Here is a 10,836-nt window from a genome sequence, read left to right on the forward strand (position 1 = left end):
CACTACTAGCAAGAAAAAAATCCAGCGAATTTATTTTTTCTCTCCTAAACATGATTGATGTGAGTTCGTTGTAAACACATGATGTCACGGGGAGAATTTTACTGAGCGTCCCCTCCAGCGTCTGCAGACCCCACTCGCAATGGACCCCCCTCCTCTCCACATTCAGATCATGAGACTGAGCTTCCCTGATGTATCTGCCACGTGACCCCAAATCACCAAAGTTACTCCTCATGGCATTTGCATGAGTTACTTTTTGTTTTGACTTAGATTAGCTCTTCATTGTTAAAATGTAGAAGTCAATGATGTAGCTGTTTTACCCAAACAGCATCTCCTACACAAAGTCACAGGCATATTTAAAGGATTAGTTGAGGCAGTGTGCTTTTTAGATTTTGTTTTGTTTTGTTTTTTTTCTGTATTACGTCTCTTTCTCTTTCCTTCTTCCCGCCTCAGGCACCTACCTTACTCCTTCTAAAGCACTTTATATCTCTCTTGAAATACACAGAAGTTTTGAAAAACTGTCTTTAAAGGGATTTGTCTTCTATTAGGAGACACGACTTTTATTTTGCTTTATTCTATTCTCTATGTGCTTGGAGAGCATACTCTGTTTGTCTCATACAGGCTAGTGACGAAATATTAAGGATAATAGTTGGAAACATTTGGTGGTACACATGGCTATTTTTGTTATATAGAAGACTATAATGTAAATACGTGCAATCGTGTTCTTATGGACTGGTTTTAAAAAAAATGCAACCAGAAGATTTGAAAAAGATTGTGAATTCCAGGAAATTTCATTGCAAAATTTTGTTTTGGTTTTGTTTTTTAATAAAATGGAACCGGATGCGTGTGTTTGTGTCATCCATCTTTCCTAACTCTGTCACCTCATCTGGAGTTCCAGAGGTGGCAGTGTGGATTATAAAATATACATATGTATGTTTGGAGTTCCCACTGCAGTCCGGTGGGTTAGGAATCCGACTGTAGCAACTGGAGAGGCACGGGTTCAATCCTCAGCCTGGCTCAGTGGCTTAAAGGATCCAGCATTGCCAGCAGGTGTAGGCTCAGATTCAATGCCTGGTGCAGGAAATTCCATGTGCCAGGGTGCAGCAGAGAAAAGGTGGGGGGATCATGATGATATTATAAGAGTGAGGGATTCTCTTAACTTCTTCATTTCTCTCAGGTAAGTCAAGTGCCAGGTCGGAAGACCTCTTCTTAGCTCTGTTCCTCTACGTGAAGCCATTCAAAGATTTTGGGCAACTTAGCAGAAGAATTGCAGCTGAATTCTCTCGAGGTGCTGTTGGGTAGGAACTTAGCACTGTCACCCATGGAGCCCACTGGATGGGTTGAGCCAGCCAGGTCCTTCCTTACATTTATTTGTATACCTCTAAAGGATTATGAAGCAACAATTCCTTCGAATTAGCAAGGGAATGCTAAGGAAATTTCAAAGATGGGAGCTGCCAGCCTGGGAAGGTAGGAAAGGAAGATGGAAAATGGGAAAGGTGCCTATTCATTGTTATTACCCACTTCAAACTGACAGGTCCGGTGGGGTTTAAAGACCCTGGGTCCAGCCCATCCAAGATGCTGACACATGCCCTGGAGGAACAGGCAGGGCAGGATGTGCCAAGTGCAGTTCAGCCTAAGTCTGAAGCCTTGTCCCTGGCCCGGCACCCTCTGGGGTTGTGGATGCCACACCGTCTGCTAGCAAAAAGCCAAACCATGTTGCGTGCTCTGACCCCCTAGACAGAGCTCCTTCCTACCCAAGTGCAAACCGCCGTGTGGCTAGCTGGAAAGTGCTAGTGACCTGGAGGCGTGACCCTGGGACAATCCAAGCTTTCTTTCTGAGAAGAAATCCTAAGGGAATTCTCAGTAATATTGCCTGTGCCACATTCGAAGGTATTTTAAATTCTGCTTATGCTTCCATGATCACAACTTTTATCTGTTCAGACACCTGTTGTCACCAGTAAAGCTGACATCCAGGGTGGGAAGTTATTATCCAGGATCTAGAAAGCACCCCCCCCCCAACACACCAGGTTTTTTCCCCCATGGCCACACCCGAGGCATGTGGAAGTTTCTGGGTTGGGGATTGAATCCAAGCCACAGCTGCAGCATCGCTTCGACCCACTGTGCCAGGCCATGGGTAGAACCCGCACCTCCATAGTGACCTGAGAAGCTGCAGTGGGATGCTTAACCCACTGTGCTACAGTGGCAACTCCTAGAAATCATCCTTCTTGACCCCTTTTCCAGACCAGGGGTTCACAAATCGGGAAGTGTGTTCAGTGGGGCACATTTCAGGTTAGGTCAGAAACTTCAGTAGCAGAGCCCCAAGGTCAGCTTAGCTGGAAAAAGGGTCCATACAATACATCTCAGCTATTCGAAGCTCTGGGAAGGTCTTGACCTAGTCACTACTTTTCCCGAAGCTGAGTGAGGACAGAATCCTCTCTCAAGGGTTATATTTTTCAAAACTGCACAGAACATGTAGGTTTACAAGCCAGAATAAAGTTGCCAGACCTTGTTTTCCATGTCAGACCATTGTCCCTCTCCACCTCTGTCAGGGAAAGGCCAGCGTGGAAAGCCTGTACTGCCAGCCTGGTGCCCCAGTCCCCTGGAGAGGACATACCCCAATAAACAGGTCACTGGGGACCCTGAGTCCCACAGGTGCCAGGGAGCAGGTGGGGGCGACCCCGTGGCTTCTTTACCATTCCTCCGGGATGCAGAGGCCCTGGCCTCCCAGACACGCCACTTCGTGGACTTTTTTTTTTTTTTTTTTTTTTTTGTCTTTTTGCAATTTTTAGGGCTGCTGCGGTAGCATATGGAGATTCCCAGGCTAGGGGTCGAATCGGAGCTGTAGCCGCCGGCCTACACCAGAGCCACAGCAATGCGGGATCCGAGCTGCGTCTGCAACCTACACCACAGCTCATGGCAATGCCAGATCCTTAATCCACTGAGCAAGGGCCGGGACTGAACCCGCAACTTCATGGTTCCTAGTCAGATTTGTTAACCACTGCGCCACGACGGGAACTCCTTTGTGGACTTTTGAGAAGCCACACAGCACACCCTTCCTTTGGCAGATGGAAAGATATAAAACTCCCCAGCCCTTTGTCCTAAGCCAGCGGGGCCAGCTTAACCACCCAACCCTTAGCCTATTAACGCCTGTGTTTGGGGTGATAGGCACTAAACCACTATTCAAAAAGAACACAAGTGTGTCTAGTTCTTTTTTTTTTTTTTTTTTTTTTTTTTTTGTCATTTCTTGGGCCGCTCCCGCGGCATATGGAGGTTCCCAGGCTAGGGGTCCAATCGGAGCTGTAGCCGCCAGCCTACACCGGGGCCATAGCAACACGGGATCCGAGCCGCGTCTGCAACCTACACCACAGCTCACGGCAATGCTGGATTGTTAACTCACTGAGCAAGGGCAGGGATCGAACCCGCAACCTCATGGTTCCTAGTCGGATTCGTTAACCACTGTGCCACAACGGGAACTCCTAGTTCTTTTCTGATAATCCCTTCTAAACCAATGTCAGGAGCCCAGCTCATCCCCTTGCCTTGGCTGAGTGCTGCACTGCACCGGATCAGGGAGAGGGGTTGGTGGGTGAGCACGTGAATTATTTTTCTCTGTGATAATTTCTATGCATTGAAGAGTGAGGGTGCCAGGTGAGGAGAAGTGCAGTGACAGAGAGAGGTTTCATTATTTTTGAGACATTTTAGAGCAAGAGTTGCATCATCGTTCATGACCCGACAACAGGCAGGGTCTCCCTCACCTCTCACGGTGACTCTTTGTTCTTGGCCAGAAGAATAAGGGGCAGTGAGGAGTCCCCTGGTGGCCCAGCGGGTTGAGGATCCAGCATTGTCACTGCTGTGGCTCAGGTTACTGCTGTGGCGCAGGTTGTATCTCTGGCTTGGGGAACTTCTACATGCCGCAGGTGCACCCAAAAAAAAGGAGTAAGGGACAGGAGTTGTCTTGTGACACAGCAGGTTAACGATCTGATGTTGTCACTACAGTGGCCTGGTTCTGGGTCTGCTGTGGCGTAAGTTTGATTCCCGGCCCAGGAACTTCCACAGGCCACCGGCAGGACAAGAGAAAGAAAGAGAGACAAGAATGAGAGAAAGGGGTGTTCCTGTCATGGTTCAGTGTTCACGAACCCGACTAGTATCCGTGAGGATGCAGGTTCGATCCCTGGCCTCGCTCAGTGGGTTAAGGATCCTGAGTTGCCATGAGCTGTGGTATAGGCCAGCAGCTACAGCTCCAATTCACTCTTAGCCTGTGAACCTCCATAAGCGGTAGGTGCGGCCCTAAAAAGCCAAAAGGAGAGAGAGAGAAGGAGAGAGGGTGGAAGGGAGGGAAAGAAAGAAAGAAGGAAAGATGGAAGGAAAAGAAATGAGGGAGGGAGGAAGGAAGGGAGAAGTTAAAAAAATAAATAAGGGACAGTGAGCTTTCCGCTGTGCCATCAAAGACCAGGAGAGCTCTCTGCACCACCCAGTGCCTAGATTCCCCTTCATCAATTTTGTAGCCACACACCCTGCACCGGCAGGATGTCGCTAAAGTCTCCAACGGGGTGGGGGTGGGGGGACCCTGTATTTGCTGGCAGCCTGGAAGGTGACAACCTCCCAAAGTCCTCAGACCTTTCTGGTGTGGAAGGCATTCCCACCCTGTCCCTGCAGGAACAGCCAGAGGGTCTGATCAGAGTCAGGACGCACCCCCGTGGCCCACAACTTGGCTCCCTCTCTGTGCCTCCCTCTAACGTTCCTGGCTTTTTTGTTCTTAAGGATCATTTACCAAACAGTCAAGGGAGAAAGCAGAGCCAGCTTTCCTTGGCGGGCACGGCCCTTGGTTGCCATGAGAGCTGTATACACAACACAGCTGTCGTTGGAATTATACATCTAATGGGAATCGAGTCTCTCAAATCGCTAAGGAAAAAAAAAAAGTCAGAGTTTGGGAATAACATCAATATCTATAAATACATGTGAGTGCAGAGAACTTAATTACAGAATTAAGAACACGATAGAGTTAGGCCTGGAAATCAGACTGAGCCCTGACCTGACGTTATGACCAAAACCCTGTCCATCTAATGAAACAGCCTTTCTCGAAGGCCGGGGAAAATGAAAAGTGATCCGTTTGTCTCATAGCGCTCTCTTTTGTATTGTCTGTATTTGAAATGAGGAGGAAGAGAAAAGGGAGGACATGAATTAGGACCAGAGTTAGGGCTGGAATTTGGGTTTCCTGACCCCACTGTTGCAACAGATCCTTGGGCTGCACCACACTGCGTCCATAAATGGACGGGCATCTCCATCAGCTCAAAAGTCCAGGGATGGAGAGCAGGAAAAGCTGAAAGTTGGATAGTATTAGATTGAGAAGAAGCTTGTTGTAGAGTCAGGCCCCATGCCCTGAACAGGAGCCATTGTAACCTGGAAACAGAATTAGGATGGACACAGGGTTCCCGTCGCTGCTCAGCGGTTAATGAACCCGACTAGTATCCATGAGCACGCAGGTTCGATCTTTGGCTTCAGTCAGTGGGTTAAGGATCCGGCGTTGCCGTGAGCTGTGGTGTAGGTCACAGATGTGGCTCGGATCCCCCATTGCTGTGGCTGTGCTGTAGGCCGACAGCTATAGCTCCAATTGGACCCCTAGCCTAGGAACCTCATATGGACCCTTGGCCTAGGAACCTCATATGCCAAGGGTTTGGCCCCAAAAAGATTTAAAAAAAAAGAATTAGGATGGACACGACCACAGTCTCTAAGCAGGAACACCCTCCCGTACACCCACAAGGTCAGTCCCGGTGCCTGCTGGCTAATTTAAGCTGTGCCAGGAAGCTCCTTGCCTCACCATCTCAAAGTGAGTTATTCCCTTTCTGCACTCACTCCTTCAAAAAGAAATGAAGGCAGCAGCCTGCCCTTCTTCTAGCCCTCCTCTGACACTGAGACTCGCTTGGCAGAAGGTGTAGCAGTGGGTTTGTTTTTCATATATTATGGGGGACCAGATGTCCAGAGAAACTCCTCCAAACTACAGAACCCTTAAAAATATTGGACATTTTTTTTAATCTCCCTTAAGGAGAGTAGCTAAATTGATGGGAAAGTAAGAAAAATCCTTGGAGGCCAGAAGCCATAAGAAAATACTACCCAGAAGGGAGATGAAAACCAAACATGGAATTTCCCCAGGTGAATATGCTGCTCCCTCATGGTCTAGAGATACACAGTTGTTTTTCTCCTGTAAAGGGCCAGGTAAATATTTTAGGCTTTGTGAGAGTTCCCTGGTGGCACAGCAGGTTAAGGACCCAGTGTTGTCACTGCTATGGCCCTCGGGAGCGGGTCTGATCCCTGGCCCTGGAGCTTTTCACACTGGATGCCGTCACCACAGACAAGCCCTCTAATGAGCTCAGGACCAGAATCCAGCCACTCGTATGACCTGAATTGATTTATGAAAGATTTAAAGTGGGCCCAGACTGTTTCTGTTTTGTGTATACATTCAGTTGCATTACTTTTTAATTTTATTTTTTTTCTTTTTTATGGCCACACCTGCGGCATGTGGACGTTCCTGGGCTAGGGACTGAATCGGAGCTGCAGCTGCCAGCTTACACCACAGCCACAGCAACACTGTTTTTACACCCAAGTCTTTCTGGCTTTTAGAAACTGTTTTTCACCCGTGCATGACACTGCTTTCCCTCTTCTAAAGGGACAGCTGACAAGTTCATCCCTATAAAACAAAAGCGAAGAGACTTAAATGAAAAATAATAACAAAGTGACTTTGCCATGGAGAAATCTGACACTACCCCAGCCAGATGATCAAAGCCAACCTCAGCAGCGATAAGTCTTGTTGCTAGTGTGTCTCTATGTTATGATGTGAAGAGAGAGTTACTTTAGATCTGTGGCTTCCTCCCCAAATTCAAAACATAAACCTAGTATAACCATGATTAGAAAAAAAAAAAATCAGGCTTAAGACTGAGCTGACAGAGATGTCAGCATTATCTGACAAAGATTTTAAAGCTGCTATCATAAAAATGCTTCATCGAGACGACAAATACACTGGAAACAAATGGAAAAAAAAAAAAAAAGAGTTCCCATCGTGGCTCAGAGGTTAACGAACCCAACTAGTATCCACGAGGACGAGGGTTCAATCCCTGGCCTCGCTCAGTGGGTTAAGGATCCAGTGTTGCCATGGCTGTGGTGTAGGCTGGCAGCTACAGCTCTGATTCGACCCCTAACCTGGGAACTTCCATATGCTGCAGGTGCAGCCCTAAAAAGACAAAGACCAAAAAAAAAATTTTTTAATAAAAAAGTAGGGAAGGTTTGGGAGTGCCTGCTGTGGTACAACGAGTTAAGGAGACAGTATTGTCTCTGTGGTGGGGCTTGGATTTGATCTCTGACCCAGAACTTCCAGATGCCATGGGTGTGGCCAAAAAAAGAAAAAAATTAAATTAAAAAAATATATATAGTAGGGAAGGTTTAGAGTATTGTCCCTGTGTTTGGGATAAAATTTTCAAATAGCTAAGATTTAGAATAGAACAAATATTGCAGATGTTAGGTGATATTATTAGCAAGCCTCATCTTACAGCAGCAATGCACACTGAAAATAAGAGAAAAATTAGAGATATTAAAGTAAAGGTTGTCAAGTGAATATATAAAGGAAATAGACCCAAACAATAAATAATAAAATTATAATGAAGAGAGTTTCCTGGTAGTCTGGTGGTTAGGACTTGGCACTTTCACCACCACAGCCTGGGTTTAATCCCTCGTCTGGAAACTAAGATCCCACATCAAGTCTCTGCATGCCACGGTCACACACACACACACACAAAAAAAGGAAAATTAAAAAACAAAATAAAAAAAACCCAGGCAAGTCCATGCAAAGGGACATTCTTCCAAATCAATGACTGGTATTCTCGAAGTGGTCAAGACTATCAAAATCTAAGTTATACAAACTCTCAGAAATCAGAGGAGTCTAAGGAGACAAGAAGATGAAGTGTAATGTGGTATTGGAGATGGGATACTGGGACAGAAAAAGGATATTAAGGGAAAATGAGTGAAATCTGGAAAACAGCTGGAGTTTAGTTCCCAGGAATGTACCAGTGATGATCCCTTAATTGCAACAAATGTACCAGGGTAATATCAGATATTAAGAGGGAAAATAAGGTGAGAGACAACAGGAATGCTCTGTACTATCTTTGTAATGTTTCCAGAAGTCTAAAAGTATTCTAAAATAAATTTTAAAAGAGATATTTATCAATTCTGTGAACCCAAAGAATTGCTAGAAACAGAGAAATTGTTTTTTTATGCTCTTGTGATGTCACTTCCTTGGAAATATTGGGAATAGAATAGATAACTCAGCATCATGAAGAGGTTAGAAGTTCTTGAAGCAGGATACTGGATCGAATTCTTTCTTAACATCAGTTCCAGATTTTTCAAGACCATAAATCTATTTGGTATTAACTGTTACAATGACTCTTCAGAATCATTGGGAAATGCACAGAATGAAAAGCTAATTATTTGTAATTATATGTCTGAGTGACTGCAAAGGACTTCAAACTAGTGTAAAAAGTAGGTTTCTTAGCCGGTGCACAGGAAAGACAGTTAGCATTGGATGGTAATGCACCAGTGATAGTGAGCACTTGCCTTCTGATGGTATTTGTGTAGTTGCACTGTTTCTCCCAGTAGGGGGCTCAGTTGACCATTGAATGGAAGAGGGGCCCTGGCATTGGAGAACAGAGGTGTGTGGCTTCGCTGGAAACAGAGTTTGCAGGGTAATTTTGAGAAAGAATAACTATTCCGAAATCTTGTCCAGTAACCCTTGTACCAGTAACCCTTGTAAGAAGGGGGACAGATGCCACCAACCAACATGGCTGAGGTAGGGGGTGTATTAGAGAAGAAAGAATGTGTATTGGACTAAACCAGAAGACAGAACACTTAGGTTTATGTATTACTGAAAATTTGTCTCCCCCACTGAGAAGCAGGTTAGAACTGACAAAACTAGAAATGCCCTCTCCCTGGCCAGACTTATGTTGCTGCAAAGTCACATGGAAGAAACGTGCTTAGAGTATCATGTATTCACTGATTGGCCACAAATGTCTTATTCCATGAAGCATTTCACAAGACAGCGCATGCATTTAATCGTTTAGCTTAAGCACATCCGAAAGGAGTTCCCTGGTGGCCTGACAGTTAAGGACTCAATGTTGTTACTGCCATGGCTTAGGTTACTGCTGTGGCTCCGTTTCGATCCCTGGCCTGGAAATTTCCGCATGCCTCTGGAATAGACAAAAAAAAGCACAGCACCAAGATCAGCCTCTATATAAACACACACACACAAACACACATACACACACAATTAAAATCTTCTAATGTCCTCCCATTTCTACTAAGTCCAAGTACAGTACAGAATCCTTAACTTGGAGTTCCTATTGTGGCTCAGCAGAAATGAACCCAACTAGTATCCATGAAGACTTGGATTCCTCCCTGCCCTCACTCACTGGGTTAAGGATCCAGTGGTGCCGAGAGCTGTGGTGTAGGTCACAAATGGGGCTCGTATCCCATGTTGCTGTGGCTGTGGCATAGGCCGGCAGCCGTAGCTTCAATTCGACCCCCTAGCCTGGGAACTTCCCTATGCCACACCTGCAGCCCTAAAAGAAAAGCAAAAACAAAAACAAAAAAATGAAACGGAATCCTTAACTTGACCTCCTAAGTCCTGCAGGCTCTGGCATCTCAAAATTATCTCATACCACTCCCCACTCACTCCAAGTGTTCCAGCCCCACTCCCCTTCTTCTAGTTCAGTCTGTGCTCCTTGGGATCTTGGCTCAGCCGCTTTCCCATGGAGGAAGCATCTCTCAGCTCTAGGTTAGGCAGCCTTTTTTGCTAAATGTTTACAGAGCACCCTGTACTTTGCTTTCATAGCTCTAATGACAGGTCACCTGTGTGTGCTCAACATAGTATGAGACAATGCTCGGCATGAATAATTCACTCATGTGATTGTTAGATGAGTATTGATTTTCCTCTCTAGACGGCGCATACCTTGGGATTAAGGTTCATGTTTTTATTCTCCGTGTATCCCCATGCCCAGCACAGGACCTGGCTCAGAGCAGGCTGGCTATATGTATTTGCACAATAAATGACTGAAGGATCAACCTGCTCCCCACCTACCTGTTTTATCCTTTTCATCCAAAAAGAAAAAAAAAATAAACAATTTCACCCAGGAATTAGAATTAGGAATATGTGATTACTGTACACCAGGCTATTTGGGAGATTTGGGGAAAATAGTATAAATGAGACATTTAAATATTAGCTGCAAAATATAGGGAAAAATTATAGAAAAGGATAAGATTAAATCACGTAAAACAAAAACTTTGAGACTGGTCATTAAAGGGGCATATTTTATAAAGAACCATTTTCCAGGATGCCAGCATTGATGAGGAGCAGACAAAAAGTATTAATTCAGGTGAGATAATGTATTCTTACTAAACAAGGGACTTGGAAAAGGCAGCTCTAGACTCAGTTCATCCCTTCCCTTAGCAAAGCAAAGTCCTAAAGAGCGAAATCTATAATAGACACCAGAGAAAGCCATGCTCCATGCAGGACGCTGCTAAGCTGGGCTACACCAATTGGGATAACTCTTTAGCTTAGACTTTGCTGTGAGAAGCTCAAGTTGTCCTATCTTTGGCCAATGGGAGTCTCTTTGAGTTGAGTCCAAAGTCCTTCCTACACTACTATCCTTCAAGAGCTTTCTCACTCTCTGACATAAAGAAATGTTCCAGAATCTTCTTGTACATTTCCTGCCCCAAAGATGGAATTAGCTATAGGTCTAAGAAATAATAGGCCACTAAGCATTCATCATACTCATTGCTCCTAGCTTGGTTATTGTTTCT

Source organism: Sus scrofa, chromosome 8 (genome assembly GCF_054392235.1).
Source record: "Sus scrofa isolate SSC_HxYL_T2T_F1_AM1 chromosome 8, Sscrofa_HxYL_maternal_Yorkshire_Landrace_v2.0, whole genome shotgun sequence".
NCBI classification, from domain to species: domain Eukaryota; kingdom Metazoa; phylum Chordata; class Mammalia; order Artiodactyla; family Suidae; genus Sus; species Sus scrofa.